The sequence below is a fragment of the Micromys minutus genome (genome assembly GCF_963924665.1).
Source record: "Micromys minutus genome assembly, chromosome: 1".
NCBI classification, from domain to species: Eukaryota; Metazoa; Chordata; class Mammalia; order Rodentia; family Muridae; genus Micromys; species Micromys minutus.
In genome coordinates, this window is record NC_137969.1 from 2982412 (window position 1) to 3001388 (window position 18977).

Consider the following 18977-nt stretch of genomic DNA (forward strand, 5'->3'; position numbering starts at 1 on the left):
AGAGTCTGTATTTAAGATTACTGAAAAGTATGCATATTTATTCATTAAATATGATATACAGCTATTCCACTCTTGGCCATATACCCAAAAGATGCTCCAATATATAATAAGGACACAAGCTCCACTAAGTTCATAAAAGCCTTATTTATAATAGCCAGAAGTTGGAAAGAATTCAAATGTCCTACATCAAAGGAATGGATACAAAAAAATGTGGCTCATTTATACAACGAAGTACCACTCAGCTCTTAAAAACAATGGCTTCATGGAATTCTTAGGCAAATAGATGAAGCTAGAAAACATCATTCAGAATGAGGTAACCCAATCACAAAAGAAAACACATGGTATGCACTCACTGATAAATGGATATTAGCCCCAAAGCTCAGAACACCAAAGTTTACAAGCCACAGACCACATGAAACTCAAGTACTTGAAAGACCAAGGAGTGGATATTTTAGTCTTTCTTAAAAGGGTGAACAAAATATTCACAGGAGGAGATACAGAGACAAAGCACGGAGCAGAGACTGAAGGAAAGGCCATCAAATGACTGTCCCACCCTGGGACATATCCCATATACAATCACGAAATGCAGATGATATTGTAGTGCCAAGAAGTACATACTGACAGGTGCCTGATATAGCTTTCCTCTGGGAGGCTCTGCCAGAGCTTGATAAATAAAGAACTGGATGCTCTACCCAAACATTGGACTGAGAACGAAGTCCCCAATGAAGGAGTTAGAAAAGAGACTGAAGGAGCTGAAGTGGTTTGCAACCACATAGGAAAAAGAGCAATATCAACCAACACCTGTGCACCAGAACTCCAAGACTGAATCAGCAATCAAAGAGTACTCAGAGAGGGATCCTTGTTTCCTGCAGTATCTTGTATAGCAGAGGATGGCCTTATCAGGCTTCAACAAGAAAAGAGCCCCTTGGCTCTGTGAAGGTTTAATGCCCCAGTGTAGGGAAATGCCAAGGTGTGAAATTGGGAAGGAGTGGGTGGGTACGTGAACACTCTCATAGAGGCAAGGGGAAGAGTGAATGGGAAAGAGGAATTCCAGAAAACCTTAAGACAATCAAGATGGAGCTAGAGAAAGACCTAGATCCAGATGGCCATAATTGGCAATAAGTAGAAGGAATGTATTTAAAGGTTTCTCTAGGTAATTTTATCTCATATAGAAGGGAGTTTGTAACTCTGTCCATTGGATTTAGTCTTATTGTGTAGAGCTTTGTGCATTAAGAGTTTAATATATAAACCAGCTTGAAAAGCTCAGGGAGTCATGTTTGTGCTTGGCAGTTGAGTAAAGACACATGACTGGGAGGTCATATCCACCAGAACAGAAACAACAGGGTGGGCAGAGTGAACCACCTGGGAAGGGAATCCTGTAGAGACTGCAACTTACAGACTGTTTGACAGAGTCTGTGTGCTCAGCTCCAAAATGGTGTGGCTTACTTAGAGTAAGACCATAGGGTTAAGCCATCCTTTTATTATTTACTGCAACAACAGTTATCTGTCTTTAATATCTCTCAATATTAATAGACTCAACTTAGCTATAAAAAATATAAGCTAACAGACTGGACACACAAACAATAACCAGCATTTTGCTTCTTTAAGGAAACACACCTCAAAAATTAGGAAAACAACTTCCTTCCCAATAACCACCAATAATATGAAATATCTTGGAGTAATGCTAACCAAACAAGTGAAAGATTAGTACAACAATAACTTCAAATCTAGCACCTTCATGGAAGCAAGTTGAGGGGGAGGAGTGAGCGGTTGGGGGATGTATAACATTTGAAATGTAAATACAAAACATATCCTATAAAATTGAAAACAAAAAAGAAATCAAAGAAGATCTCAGAAAATGGAGAGACCTCCCATGCTCATGGATTTTCAGAATTAACATAGTAAAAGTGGTCATCCTACCAAAGGAAATCTACAGGTTCAATTCAATCCCTATTACACTTAGACACACTTGATCTTTGACAAAGAAGCCAAAAATATGCAATGGAATAATGCAAAGCAAAAAGAAATCATCTTCAGTAAATGGTTTGGTCTAACTGGCTGTCTGTATGTAGAAAAATTTACATATACCCATAGTTGTCAGCCTGCACAAAGTTCAAGTTCAAATGGATTAAAGACCTTAATATAAAACCACACACACACTGAATTTAATACGAGAAAAAATGAGAGTCTTTAACTCATTGGTACAGAGGGAAATTTCCTAAACATAACTCCAAAGGCTCATGCTCAAAGATCAAATAAATGGGACCTTGTGTACCTGTAGCTGGAAAGCTTTTTGTCTGCAAAGAACATAATAAGACAAATTGGCAATCTCCAGACTGAGAAAAATCTTCACTAACCCAATATTTGATAGAGGGCTAATAACTAAAATATATGAAGAACTCAAGAAGCTAACCACAAAAATAGCAAACAACTCAATCAATAAATGGGTTATAGAACAAAACCAAGCATTCACAACAGAGGAATCTCAAATGGCTGAGAAGCACCTAAAGAAATTCTAGAAGTCCTTAGATACAGATCAGAGAAATGAAAATCAAAATGACAGTGAGATTCTACATTACAACAAACCAAATGGCTAAGCTCAAAACCTCAAGTGACAACTCATATTGGAGAGTATATGAAGAAAGAGGAACATTCCTCCATTTTTGTTGGGATTGCAAACTGGTACAACCACTCTGGAAATCAAGTTGGAGGTTCCTCAGAAAACTGAAAATAACTTTACCTAAAGATTCAGAAATACCCATTTGGGAATAGACCTAAATGATTTCCCACCATGCTACAGAAGCACATGTTCCACTATGTTCATAGCAGCTTTATTTGTGAAAGCCAGAATCTGGAAAGAACCCAGATGGCCCACAATAAAAGAATAGATACAGAAAATGTGGTTTATTTACACAATAGAATAATACTTAGCCATTAGGAATGAGGGTGCCCCCAGTTTTTCAGGCAAATGGATGAAACTAGAATATATCATCCTGAGTGAGGTAACTAAGACCCAAATGCACACGCAGGGTATGTAGTAACTAATAGTTACTAATATGTGGCTATTTGTTAAAAAAGCACAGAAGACCCTATATAAAGTTCACAGAATTCACAAAGTTCAACAAGCAGAAGGGGCCAAGTGAGAATGCCTCAGTCAGTTCCACCTCTTAGGGATTAAAAAACAACCTCAAAGGACGAAGGAAGGAGGAACCTGGGAGGAGAAGTGGATCGGGGAGGGGAACAGGATCTAGTATTGGATGGAGAAACAGAACTGAAGGGCCAGCAGAAAGAATAGAAACAGGTGACCCCAGGAGACAGGAAGTTGTGAGGACCTTCCAGAAGGTACGAGGAATCAGAGAGGTAAGAAACCCTCAGGACTCAAGGTGGAAAGTGACCCTACATGTGACTTGTAGAGACTACCTCCAGCAAAAAGACAGTTCATCAAGTGAGAAATAGGGTTACCATCCCAAAGTCACAACTCTTAACCATGATTTTCCCTGTTTAAAAAAACTACAGGGATGGAAATATAGGAGATTTTGAGGAAAAGAAGGTCTAGGGAAAAGCCTAAAAGGGAATCCATCTCAAAGGGAAGTATCAAGGGTTGACACCATTACTGAGGCTATGGAGCGCTCACAAAAAGGGACCTAACATGACTGCCCTCTGAAAAACTCAACAAGCAGCTGAAAGAATCAGATGCAGGTATTTGCACCCAACCAACCAACTGAAGCTGCTGACCCCTGTGGGTGAATTAAGGAAAAGCTGGAGGAAGCTAAGGCAGAGGGCAACCCTGCAAGAGGACCAGCAGACTCTATTAACCTGGACCCCTGAGTTCTCTCAAACACTGGATCACCAACCAGGCAGCATACACCAGCAGATATGAGGCCCCCAACCAATACATACCAGAATATACTTGGATCTGGATTCAGTCAAAGATGCATTGACCCTCAAGAAACTGGAGGACCCCGGGAGTTTAGAGGTCTGGCAGGATGGGTGGGGTGGGGACATCCTCATAGAAACAGGGGGTAGGGAGAGGAAGTATGGGATAGGGAACAATAGGAGGGTAGACCAAGAGGGAAATAAAATCTTGAGTGTAAAAATAAAATAAAATAAAATAAGAAAAAAAGCCAACTCTGGGTTTTAATATTATAATGAATCATTTAGTAAATAAATGTTCTATGTTGATAATGTTTTGAATGGTAAGGTTTGTGATCATGTGATCATGTGGTTTCTAAACATGTGTGGTAGTAAAATAATAAGAAAGAAATTTACAAGTTGTATTTTCATAAACTTTGGTTACCTTTCATTTAATGAACTTCTCCTTACATACAAACTAAGCTCTCTGTCATTTTACCTTCATGCCAGGCTCTTCACTGCATATATGTAAATCACCATAGGCCACAGGAAAATGTGAATATACAAATAATTCAGAAATCTGAAACAAACGTTATTGCTACTTTCATTGATTTAAACAGAAAGAACCTGGAATACACACTGTTGGTGGATCGAAGCTTTAGGGTCTGCATATAAATGTTGGCAATTTAAGGCAGTTTTATAGATACTGAAGTAATTTGTGTGAAATTCATATTCATGTAAAAGCTATTTTATTTATTATAGCTTAAACTATCATGTATATCTGAACTATCTAAGTGTAGGAAATATTTCTAGTCCACAAGAAATAAAATTATTTAATGAATAAGGTTATTTTCACTGTGTTTTAAATTAAAACATTTTAATAAGTGGAGAAATGGAGAGCAAACATGTGAAAGAACTTTTCCTTAAATTGCTGTGTGATATATATGATATATTACTATATATTATATATTTTATACTCTATATATTCTATATTTTATAAATTCCACATTCTGCATTCTACAATCTATAGTCTATATTTCAATTTTTATATACTATTTTTATATTCTATATCCTATATTCCATATTCTATTTTTTCTTACAACTTTATTTAAAAAAGAAAGAGATACATGTACAGATTTTAAAAAGAATTTAGGCATAAAACTATATGAGCATATTTTTGTCAGCATTTGATTTTTTTTAAAGGATTGATAGTATGCATTGATATCCTACTAGTTACGATAAGCAAAAAGTACATGTAGAACAAGATGTCACATGGAAATAGTCAATATTTTCATTGTGTATATAGATTAAATATAATAATTCTTTTAAATTGAACAACTTTATTTAAAAATACAAATATAAATGTACAGATTTTAAGCATTTTTGCATAAAAGTATACGAATACATTTTGTCAGTACTTTATTTAAAAGTTTGATAGTGTGCATTAAAATCTTACTAGTTACAATGAGCATAAAGTACATGTAAAACGAAATGTAACCTGGAAATAGTCAAAGTTTTCTTGGTCTGTAAAGATTAAGTATAATGTTTTTTCATTTTCTGTCTTTTTTTTTTTGGCTTTTGTTTTTTCTTGAACTTCATTAAGTCTGAGAGTTGTTTCTTGGGTGTTCAGACCTTTCTGAGGTTAGTGTCCAAATATCAGTGAATGCATATTATGTCTATTCTTTTCTGACTGGGTTATCTCACTCAGGATGATATTCTTTAGATGCATCAATTTTCATAAAAATTTCATAAAGTCATTGTTTCCCATGGCTGAGTAGTACTCCATTGGGTAAATATACCACAACTGTTGTATCCATTCATCTACTGAAGGACATATGGGTTCTTTCCAGCTTCTGGATATTATAATTAGGGCTGCTATAAACATTGTTATGCATGTGTCTTTGTTGTATGTTGGAGTGTCTCTGGAGTATATGCCCAGAACTGGAATAACTGGGTCTTCAGATAGTATTATGTCAATTTTCTGAGGAACCTACAGACTGATTTCCAGAGTGGTTGTACTAGTTTACAATCCCACCTACAATCCTTGTCAGCATCTGCTGTCATCTGAATTTTTTATTTTAGCTATTCTGGTTGGTATGAGGTGAATCTCAGGGTTGTTTTGATTTGCATTTCCCTGATGGCTAATGTTGAGAACTTCCTTAGATGCTTCTCAGTCATTTGATATTCCTCATTTGAGAACTTTTTGTTTAGATATGTACACCATTTTTTAATAGTGTTGTTTGATTCTCTGGTGTCTAGCTTCTTGAGTTCTTTGTATACCTTGGATATTAGGCCTCTATCTGATATGGGTTTGGTAAAGAAATCTTCCCAATCTGTTGGCTGCCATTTTACTATTTGACAGTGTTTTTAGCCTTACAGAAACTTTGCCATATCATTGAGTCCCATTTATCGATATTTGACCTTAGAGCAAGAGCTGTTGGTGTTCTGTTCAGGAAATTTTCTCCTGTGCCTATGAGTTCTAAGGTTTTCCCTGATTTCTCTTCTAATAATTTTAGAGTAACTGGTTTAATGAGGAGATCTTTGATCCACTTGCACTTGAGCTTTGTACACGAGATAAGAAAGGTTCTATTTTGATTCTTCTGCATGCTGAGTACCAGTTGGAACAACACCATTTGTTGAAGAGGCTGTCATTTTCTCATGGAATGTTTACAGCTCCTTTGTCGAAAATCAACTGACCATATATGTGATGGCTCATTTCAGGATCTTCTATTCTGTTCCATTGATCCACCTGTCTTTTCTGTACCAGTACCAGGAAGTTTGTAGTACAACTCTATTGTAATATAGGTTGAAGTCAGGGATAATGTTTCCTGCAGATGTTTTCTTGTTGAGGATGGATTTCAGTATTCTAGGTCTTTTGTTATTCCAGGTGAAATTACACACTGCTCTTTCCAACTCTATGAAGAATTGGGTTGGAATTTTGATGGGGATTTCATTGAATCTGTAGATTGCTTTTGGTAAAATCTCCATTTTGACAATATTGATCCTTCTAATCCTTGTACATGGGAGATCTTTACATTTTCTGAGATCTTCCTCAATTTACTTCTTTAGAGATTTAAAATTCTTGTCATACAGGTTCTTTGCTTGCTTAGTTAGAGTCACACCAAAGTATTTCATATTGTTTGTGACTATTGTGAAAGGTATCTTTTCCCTAATTTTTTTTCTTAGAATGTCTATCCTTTGAGTAGTGGAAGACTACTGATTATTTTGAGATTATTTTATATCTAGCCACTTTGTTGAACTTGTTTATCAACTATAAAAGTTCTCTGGTGGAACTTTTGGGATTACTTATATGCACTATCATGTCATCTGCAAACAGTGATGTTTTTACTTCTTCCTTTCCATTTTGTATCTCTTTTATTTCCTTTTGCTGTCTAATTCCTCTGGCCTGGAATTCCAGTACTATGTTGTATAGGTAGGAGGAGATAGGACAGCCTTGTCGAGTCTTCGATTTTAGTGAGATTCCTTCAAATTTCTCACTGTTACGTTTGATGTTGGCTATTGGTTTGCTGTGTATTGCTTTGATTATGTTTAGGTGTTGACCTTGGATTCCTGTTCTTTCCTTGACTTTTCATGTGAAGGGGTGTTAAATTTTTTCAAATGCTTTCTCAGCATCTAGTGAGATGACCGTGTGGTTTTTTTTTTTCTTTGAGTTTGTTTATATGGTCGATTATGTTCATGGATTTCCATATATTAAACCATCACTGTATCCTAAGGATGAAGCCCACTTGTTCACGGTGAATGATCGTTTTGTTGTGTTTTTGTATTTGGTTTGCCAGAATTTTGTTGAATATTTTGTGTTAATGTTTATTCTGTATTCTATATTATTCTAAATAACAGATCACAGATCACAAATCCTATTTATTATATATCATTTCATGTATCATGAATAATGCATTACATATTATATTATTTTGTCTACATATTAAATACTTATATTATGTATTTATAAGATGATGTATACTTAGATAATATAACATATTAATTATAAAACATAAAGGAATTTATTAGATCATTTATTTTTCAAGTGTATCTCCATGCTCAAATATGCATAATCTGTTTTCTGATTACCACAATACACTAACAGGTTTCCAGGACCAATATGTCCAGAATGCATTAATATTCTGAGAAATTATCATTATAACCTTTCAAGGTCTTTCGCTCAGTTGAATAAATAATTAAAACTGTAGTGATATCCATTCTGTAGTGTTATATTTCCTCAATCTTAATCATATTGTTATAATTCATTCTGTCCCTCAAAGTGAATTTTTATTCATTTATAATAGAAATTATTTTATTGTGACATCTTCCTCACACAAACTGAAGCATGTTCATTTATCTTTTACATATATATTCTATTTTGATTTTTTAATATGGCAGTCATGTATTTGTTTTGAGTAATAATTATGAAATAATTATAAAAGGGTAGTTAGGCAAAACCTCTTCTAAGTCACTGCTTTCCTTCACATTTCTTTGGTGTATTTGTCACCAGACCTATGGTCCAGCATGGATGATGATATACTCAGGGACTAGTAGACTCTGCATCAATATAGAAGAACTCCATATGCTTCATCATCCATAAAATCTTCAAATAGACAATAGTCGGTTTCCATGTCCCAGAAAAGAACTAAATTGTTTAAGATTGTGAGACAACAAGATGCAGAGGAAGAACAACAACCCATTTTTCTAATTATCTTCTATGTATACAATTCTTTAATTTAAGATCAAAGATGGAGAGATAATGTTTCCTTCTTATTTCCTATGAGACCAGGAAAGTCTATTTCACATCTAAATTTGTGTAATTTACAACATCAATAATATGTGCATATATATATACATATATGAGAAAATGTATTTGAACTAACTTTTTAAAAATATTTTCATACATACCTATGCAATGCTGGGTAATAAGTATTATACATCAAACATGCTAAATACATCCTTGAAAATGGACTTCTTGCTAAACCCCCTCCATTTGTCTTTCATGTAATAAATAGAAATGCTCTATAGTTTAAGCTTTCAACATGAGTATAAATGTAAGTACATTTTAGTCTTTATGTAATTGTTAGTTGTAAATTACTGGTTGTTAACTGATATGTATATAATCTCATTTTTTTTATATTTCTACAGCAATATAAAGAGATGGAAAGACAGATAAATATTTAAAAGTATATTGAAATTGGAAACGAGTTTTGGAACTATTTGAGACAGTTTTCACTTTGTAAATGACATATGACTCCAAAATCTTGTTTTTGTCATTTTAATGTCATAAATGTTTTATAAAAATTCAGAACCTGGAATAAGGAGAGGACTTTATTGTTCATATATGTAACATGCACACCTATAAGGACTCAAGCTCATGAAAGTGCAAGGAAAAGGGCAATTCTGTATTTACCCCATAATGAGAGGCAATTTCTTCTACACTAAAATTTAAAACGACTTTCTCTTATCATCAGCCTATTCTTTATTCAGCATGTTAAACAGAGTATACATGTCATTAATTCTGAGACAGACATATTCATTCTTCTTCTAGATCATGCAGCAAAATCGCAGTAGAACTTGAACTCTATATCTTACTGGTATACCTTATTCTTTTTCTTAAGCAGCATACTTTATTTTTTACTCATAGTCATTTTTTACATTTTTGGTTTCTTGACTACTTTGAATAAAGAGCCCCCATTTTACTTCCTTTTCAGTACTCAGTATTTATAGAACCAAGGATAAGCTGAATTTCTATAGCATTTTCCACAGTAAACATTTTTAAATTAGGTTTAAGTAGACTGAGTGTGATACCTATCAAACTAACTGTTGAGAGATGCAGAACAAATATGATTCATAATCACATGATTGCTAAATTTCGTGTTCTAAGATTAAAATGTTTGGACTAATGGATAATATTATATGTAGGATATTTGAACACAATTTAAATAGATTAAAGGTCTGAATCTGAATATCCTCAGTGACACAGATTCTTCATGGTTCAAACTGTTTGAGAATAATGCAGATGGATCACTGATGTTAGCTGATCGAGATCAAACTTGACATTGGAAAGAATTATTACACTACATGCTGCCCAAGAGAGTATTTTATACTCAATTTTTTAAAACTTCCCTCATCACTGAGTCCATAAAATAACCCAGCTCTCTACCATAAATTCTATTAGGAAAAGTCTCCATAGAATATTCTCTAGATTGACCATCATCAATATCTTTCAATTTTAAGGGTTATTTTGTTTAACTTTAAGATTGATTGTATCTGCATGGAAATCCTGAAAATATATAGGCGGTAGGGGACAAATTCGCAGACTACTGGGAATGACTGTGTTTGTACCACATTTGCCTGTGCTAAGAAGCCCTAAAACACAGTCCAATAACAACAAATCAAAAGTGACAGTGTTAATTCAAGGAAAGGAGCCAACATACACTATGTAATCCCCTGTTTTGCTGACTTGGACAGAAATGAGCATCAGTTTGTAATGATGCATTATGACACAAAATAGCAGGGGTAAGGGGCAAGCACAGGCTGAAATCTTTTCAGGAGCATTTATGAAAGATTCAGAGGCACTTACTGCCCTTTTTTGCTGGTCTAAGCATGAATCAGTTTAACAGCTCAATTTACAAAGCTACTGCTCAAGGAAGAAATGGAAAAAAAAGCATCAAATGTTCTAAGGAATCCATATAAGTGAGAAATTAGCAATTTTCAATTTTATGTAGTAAGAATGTTTGTTTCCTCAATACAATTCCGTATCTGTTGAGAAAATTAACAAGAAATGTATTCTTTGCTAAAGAGACAAAAGATTGCTAGCTAATTATTCTCAGGCATAAAAGATAAAGTAGTCATTGACAGTCTTGAAGTCGATACTCCAGCGATATACTTATTTCTTTTTTATTTATTTGGCTTTATATCAGAAAATTATCCAAAATTTTCATTGCAATTTACATACATGTGGCACATTAAGACAGCACAATAATTATCAATCCAGAGTAAATTAATAATGTCAAGAAATCAAACAGTGGAGAGCTGAAAAACTGTCACAGACTTATACATTCAAGTTGCTTTAGTTCAGAAGCACATAAATACAAAAGGCCCCATTCAAAGTTACTGTTTAAATCCCCAGAGTAGAAAAGTTAAATTGTGCTCATTATTTTAAAGACACCATAATTAATTAGAGGTGATATCTTCAAACTTGTACCGGACTGTAAAGGATGCAAAGAGCTCTTCAGTTTTAGAATTACAAGAAACAGCATAGATTTATTTTTAAATGTAAATGTTCTAAGACCTAGGTTTCTTACAATTAAAATATGAGTGTATCTGGGGGTTGGGAGGTAAAGGGAACTGTGCGAAGTGGAGGGAGGGAAGCTGTGATCAGGATGTATTTTATTACATCTATTTTCAATTAGCAAATAGGAAAGAGTACATTGTAATATAATTGCATCTTTACTTTCTTCCTGTTCTTTCCTCCAAACTTTTATAATACCCTCCATCCATATTAAATTTTAAATTTCTAATTTGTTTTCTTGAATTATTGTTACACACACACACACATATACATGTGTGAATACATATTATATATGCATATATATATATATATATATGTATATATTGTTTATGTGTCCCAACCCCTTTATTTAATGATTTTTGAGACCTTTCCTTTCATCTGACAGCTCAGCTCCAGCTTACACCAGGTAGAACTAAAGAAAGAAATCACCAGACTAATTTTGTCTTAGAATGAAAGATAAGTTCTTAATTCCATGTTTTAGTTGTGGTGAGGTGACTTCATCAGGCAAGAGCTGATGATCTCCCATATCACCAGAAAGAGTTGTGTCTTGATCAGAACACAGAAAGAGACTAAGACTGGTCTTGGTTTTTGAAACATTAAAATCCAACCTCAGTGATATACCATCTGCAACAATGCCACACCTTCTGCTAATTGTTCTATCAAAGAAAACAATAGCAATAACAACAACAACAAAACAAATGTTCAAATGACATGTATACACACATATGCACACCAACACTTTGCATGCGCACAAGGGCACACTCTCTCACACACACACACACAGAGAGACAGAATCTAGACATGTGTACACAGGGCTGTTTAGTATTTGATAGCCAATTTGAGTACTTGTTTCTACAGAAGACTATATCCTCCAGCTGAAGCATTCAGTTGCTTGTAGTTCTTTGTTTAGGTATCAGGGCAAAGGCGCTTTCCCCCATCCAAGATAGCATGCCTAATAGTGTTGTACTTGTTCAGGTTAAAATGCTGATGTTGAGTATTCATCCTTGTTTCTGGTATTCATAGGAGATATTTTCACAACAGAGTCTATGTTCCTCTGACGTTTATAATCTTTCTGTCCTCTCTTCTGTGATTCCTTGGCACTAAAATCAGGAGTCTTAATTATTGTTGTTTTTGTTTTTCATTAATGTTCTTGTTAAATATTACATTGAGTCCTGTGCCTCGTGGGCATGCTGTCTCAACCTCTGTGAGTTAATATGTGAGTTGTTTGCACTGTGTCTGGAGGAACTTGTTTCTTGGAGTCAACTTTTAGCTCTGTTCTAACAATCCTTCTGCCAACTCTTTCAAATAGATACCTGAGTCTTGAGAAGAAGAATTTGATACAGACATTCCACATATGGGTACGTGCTCCAAAATATCTCACTCTGATTTTCTGCCTGTGGGTGTCTGTATAGACTACCATCTTCTTTACAAAGTAGCTTCTCTAAAGGGCTGCATTGTGCATGGCTATGTAGGTATGACAATATGTAACAAGAAGTGATTTAATTGTTATGTCCCTTTAACTAAATAGTAGTAATAGGTTTGTTTTCTCTGAGACTAATGAGCTATTAAATAACAGGATGTTGGCTTTTTTGAGCAGTGACAGATAACTGGCTCTACCACATAGAGTGTATATCTTTAAACAAGTCATAAAGTGATTGGTTATTCTCATATAATATGAAGCAATTTGCAATTGGTATGTTTTAAGAAATGGAAGATTCATTTTTCCCCAATGGAGATTCACGGTATTAATAACTTTTCAATACTCTGCCAGTCCCAGGTGTAGTTGGCTGCTCAAAATGTGTTCCATTTAGTTTTGAGCATTTTCATTTGGAATCTGTTCTTTTTGTCGTTTTTTAAGTTTTAATTATTACTTTCTTTTGCTTATTTTTGAGAAACACAGCCACACACACACACACACACACACACACACACACACACACACACACACGCAGGGTGTGGGAGCACATGAACTTATGAAAATGGCAATTAGGGATGTGAGGATAAAGAGATAGTTTGAGAGAAGTTTGAATAAGGGGGTGTGATCACAATATATTATTTACATTTTTATTAGCAAAAAAATCATTGAAATGCATAGCGGTGAGAGTTTGAAGAGCACAATGTAACATCTTGAAATGTAGATATAATTATATATTTTAGAACAAATAAGGTCCCAAGAATTTGAGCTTCAATATTCTGGATTTCTGATTTATACCTCCATGATAAAAAACAGTTTCAGCAATCAAAATGAGCATCCATTTTGGCCACTGAATTTTAGAAATGTATAAGAAGGGAACTTACACATAGATAAAGACTTATCAAAAAGAAAAAAGAAAAAGTAAAACAAACATGACATTTTCTGGTTCAGTGTTCACAATTCAAACAGTGTAAAAACTCTTGAAACTACAGAGGGATGAGGAAAGATAACATCCTTTCATTATTAACAGTCACATCAGTATCTTGACATCATATTATATATTGTCATTTGATATGAATATTTTAACATGCTAGAAAGTGGAAATTCCCTTCTCTTACTTAAATTTACCAAGCTTTCTAATTCAAAGAAGATCTCACAAACTTGTATTACCAACTGAAAGGTAAGTGAACTGTGAACTAATTGGTGAGTATCTCCAAACATAGAGTATCTTCCTCAAAGTGCTGCTATAGTCATACTTTTGTGCCTACAGTAGAGTCAGTTAATCACTATGAGAAAAGCAGAATATGTTCTTTGCACTCTGGATTTATATCCATTGGAGCAATGAGACATAGTTTTTTTAAACCAGAGTCTCTTTTTTCAGTTAATCCTATCAGGTGGCATCACCAGAGAAAAAGCCCCACTGTCTTTATTAGGGATAGTAGAAAGTACATGTTAAAGTTAAACACTACATAGCTTTTTGTGACTGTAATGAATTGCTGGTGTTTGCATCATGATACATTGAAACATTCCTTTACCAAGGCTTTTTTTTTTATTTTTTATCTCATCCTCCTCTTATATTTTGTATTTTTAAACAGGCAGAAAAAGAAAACAAATGTATATTAAGGATACAGAAAGGAAAATATTTACTAAGTATTTAGTGCTACAAATAAAGAGCCTAAGTAATTGTAAAATAGTTTTGCTTTGCAATTTTAAATTTTTACTTTGCATTTAGGTTCCAAGTGGTAAAGTCACAGACCATTTGGGTTTATAGCTAAGCAGTGCACTGGAAAGAAGATAACTCAGCATATTCAAGTGACTCAGAATGCTAGACCATCAATACTGAACAGTGGTCAGCATTCCAGTCACTACAATCTGTGTCACACCGGTAGTGAGGACTTATTAGAGAGGACATACGTCAACACTGTGTTTTATAGATGGAACTCTTAATGGCAGAGTAGTAAATTAAACATTGCCCTAAATTTTATTTTATTTTCTCTTTAAGAATTAGGAAATCTCCATGTAGCACATCAGGCTGTCAAGTCTTGTGACCTTCCTTGGTCAGCATTCAAAGTCCTGAGATTTCTGGCAGGTGTCACCACGCCTGGCCCTACTATCTTATTTCATATGTCGATTCTATTGTGATCTTCTCCTTATCTCTAAATATAAAATAGAAGTCATATGTTATTTATGTATTATATATGTGAGGTAAATATTTGGGGGCTAATTAGAAAAACAAATCTACACTACAGAAGAGGTAAAGAATCGCTGGGAAAAGTACTGTAATGAGAGTAAAAGGTTAGAGTTTTAAACTCATAATAATGCTCTGAAATAGGATTTATAATCAGAAAAAAAAACATCCAAGTTATTGAGTTTACAATTTCAGAGCAACAGCATATCGATGAATGGGAGAATTGGGATACGTTTAGGAAAATAGTATTGCATGCTATTCCCTTTATATATGTTTCCTATAAAAGCAGCGTGCCAAATAAAATCCTTAGAAAACAAATGAGTATTCAGAATGGAATGAACACAGACCATTTGTTTTTAGTCTCATTCATGTGAAATAAGTGATATAAATATCATTGTGACAACAAAAATTTAGACCCAAAACACAATAAAAAATTATAGTGTTCCTCAAAAGTTGAGATATGTAGATGCATAAATCTATAACTTTAAATACATTAACATGGAGAGCAGTAAATTCATGTGTACAATTAGGAAAATTGTGTTGGGTTCTCCTGAGGACATATGACTGAGCCACCTACATGTTTTTGTCTCACTTTACATTACCTGGCATGAAGGCCCTCTTGTGGAGCTGTTCACAATGGGGTTGTGCCTGTAAAATCGGTGGCATTATTTTGTCTTTAAGGGCTCACAACATATTCAGGCTGATGATTATTTTTGTTTTCCAGCAGTGCTGGAAATACTTTCCAGGACAAAGATATGAGAGCGTGTAGAGTAAGATTCCATGCGAGGATCAGCTTGAGTTATCTATGTTCTCTGCTACAAACTTGTCTATCACCAACAATAGGGCCTCCCTAACTATTTTGGAGGGTAAATAAGAACAATGGCAATAATATTTTAGGTATATGGAATTCCAGTGCCCAAAAATCAAGAAATAATATTTAATTTTTTAATATATTGCCTTATATGGCATTAGAATTCTTACTTGATAGTCTATCCTGTGTGTGGAGGCACTGCTCTTTGATTATGTGGTAATTTCTTTTATGCACACACCACACTACACTATACTATAGTGCACACACATGGAGAGAGAGAGAGAGAGAGAGAGAGAGAGAGAGAGAGAGAGAGAGAGAGAGAGAGAATCATCTATAGTATTAGGGACACCATGTGGGTTTTTCCAAGGTCTTTACTGTTATTTTTGCCTCCTCATACTTATTTACGTTTCCCTTCTGTTTTTAGCCCAAAACAAACCATCCTTTCCTTCATAGCAACTGTGTTCTATTTTCATCCTTTGGACTCTGCCCCATGTCACCCTGCTAGTCTCCTAATTTCTAAGGTATCTCCAACTTAAAAATTACATGTGGAAAATTTGAAATAGTTATCTGCATATAACAATGAACATACAGCATTTGATGTCTGGTTCTGGATTATCTCACTCTGGAAAATTATTTAGAATTGTATATATTTACCTAAGAATGTATTGCTTTAATATGTTTTTACATCTTGATTTTCCATTGTATATGTGTATGACATTATCATTATCCATTGAGCATTTCCTGAGTATCTAAAACATCATTTAGTCGAGTGAATATTATCAACTGATCATCACTGAATATGGATGAGGAAGATTTGTATATCTGTAGAAAGACTGCTGTGGCAGGTTCAATTGTAAATATATCTCTTCCAGTTTTAAAATTTTATTTCATTTTAATTTACCTTTACACTCAAGATTTTATTCCCCTCCCAGTCTACCCACCTGCTGCTCCACATCGACACCACCACCCCACCCCTGTCTCCATGAGGATATCCCCATCGCACCCACCCCTAGGATGTTTCCACCCTACCAACCCCACCAGACCTCTAAACTCTATGGGGCCTCCAGTCTCTTGAGGGATAGGTGCATCTTCTCTGACTGAACAAGACCCAAGAGTCTTCTGTTGTATATGCTTTGGGGGGGGGGGGGCTCACATCATCCTGTGTTTGCTATCTGGTTGGTGATCCAGTGTCTGAGAAGTCTCAGGTGTCCACATTAATTGAAACTGCAGGTCGTTTTATAGGGTTGCCCTCCTTCTCAGATCTCTCCAGCTTTTTTCTAATTCAAACACAGGGATCAGCAGCTTTGTTTGATTGGTTGGGTTGAAATATCTACATCTGACTCATCTGCTTATTGGGTCTTTCAGAGAGCAGTCATGATAGGTCAGTTTTGGTGAGTGTTCCATAGACTCAGTAATGGTGTCAGGCCTTAAAGCCTCTCCTTGGGCTGCATTCCCTTTGGGCCCCCCAAAAGCATATACAACAGGAATCTCTGTCAAAATGCACAGTTACAATTTTGGTGCATTAATAAGGCATGATCAAGGCAACAGCAAAAAGAAAGAATCTATGTTTCTGTAAATTATGTTTCCAGAGTGTTGCTGTCCTTGAGGGTAGCAGGATTGGTAGGGGAAGACAAAGCTGAGAGCTGCTATCTCGAAACTCATTTAAAAAGCAAAGATGGAAATGAACATAATCAGGTCTTATACTTTAAAGCTTGCAACCAGTCACACACTTCTTTCAGCACCACCTGAAACTCTCCAAGCAGAACTGCTAACTGAGAACAATGGGTTCTGATTCCCAAGATTATGACAGACATTTCTCATTCTAAGTAACACAAAACTTTGAAAAGGTAATTTAAATTCTGATGTAATTTTCACGAGACTGAAGAAAACAAAAAGAAGTCCTGAACAACAAAACACTCTTTTTTTTTTGCTAAAAATATTAGATAATTTATTTATTTTTATTTTTTTAGTTTTTAATATATTATTTTTTGAACAACTTTATTTTAAAAAACAAATGTAAATGAACAAATTTTAAGCATTTTTTCATAAATGTATATTTATTCATTTTTGTCAGTGTTTGACTTTCTTTTTTCAAAGGTTTGATAGTGTGCATTAAGGTCTTACTAGTTACAATGAGCATACAACAAAACGTGCTTGAATCACTATTCCAGACTTCAGCTAGAGAGCTAATGTCATAAACATAGCCTAGTCCTGGAAACACAATAGTCGACATAATTCAGAGGAACAGAACTTAGGATCCAGAAGCCAGTGCTACAAACTGAAGGAAAGGAAAACCTGCTGGTTCAACCAGAGAGCTATATTTGTAATAAGAAAAATATATCAAGGTTTGCCTGGAAACTAAGCTCTAAATAGACCAAAATCTTCAACATAAGATCTGATACTCTAAACACAACAGAGAAGAATGCAGAAAATATGATTTCATAGACCCAGGAATAGAGTTTCTAAGGAAGACTCCTGTATTAGAGCCACCCCAATGAAGGAACTAGAGAGAGGATTGAGAAGCTTAAAGGGTCTGCAACAGTATGGGAATTACACAACTATCAACGATCCAAACCCACCACAGTTCCCAGGATTAAACACAACCCAGTTATGTTTGCATAGAGAGATCCATGGCCCCAGGTGCATATGCAGCAGAGGATGACATTGTCTGACACCAATGAGAGGAGAGGACTTTGTTCCAGGGAAGGCTCCTTGTCCCAGTAGGGAATTCCCAAGATGCTGAGGTAGGAAAGAAAGGTTGAGCACCTTCATGGAGGCAATGGGAGGGGGAGTGGGGATGGGATTGGGGGAAAGGGGATAACATTGGAAATGTAAATACAAAGAATATCCATTAAAAAAAACAATAGCAGAAAACAGCAACCACTATTCCTTGATATCTATTAACATAAATAGAATCAAGGCCCCAATAAAAAGACGCAGGCTATCAGACTGAATACATAAACAAAATCCAGCATTTTGCTGCATACAGGAAACTCATCTCAGAGAGAAAGATAGACACTATCTCAGATTAAAAGGTTTGGAACAAAACTTCCAAGCAAACAGCCCCAAGAAATAAGCTGAAGTGGCTATTCTAATATCGAATAAAGTAAATTTCCAACCAAAAGGTATCAAAAAAGATAAGGAAGGACACTTTTTACTCATTACAGGGGAAATCTGTCAGGAGAAACTCTGAATTCTTAACATAAATGCTCCAAATACAAAAGCACCCACATTGATAAAAGAAACCCTACTAGAGCTCAAAAAATATATTTCACCCCAACACAATAATAGACTTTAATACCACACTCTCTCCAATGGACAGATCAGGGAAACAGAAACTGAACAAGGACACTATAAAACTAGCAGAGACTATGAACCAACTGGAATTAATAGATATCTACAGAACATATCATCC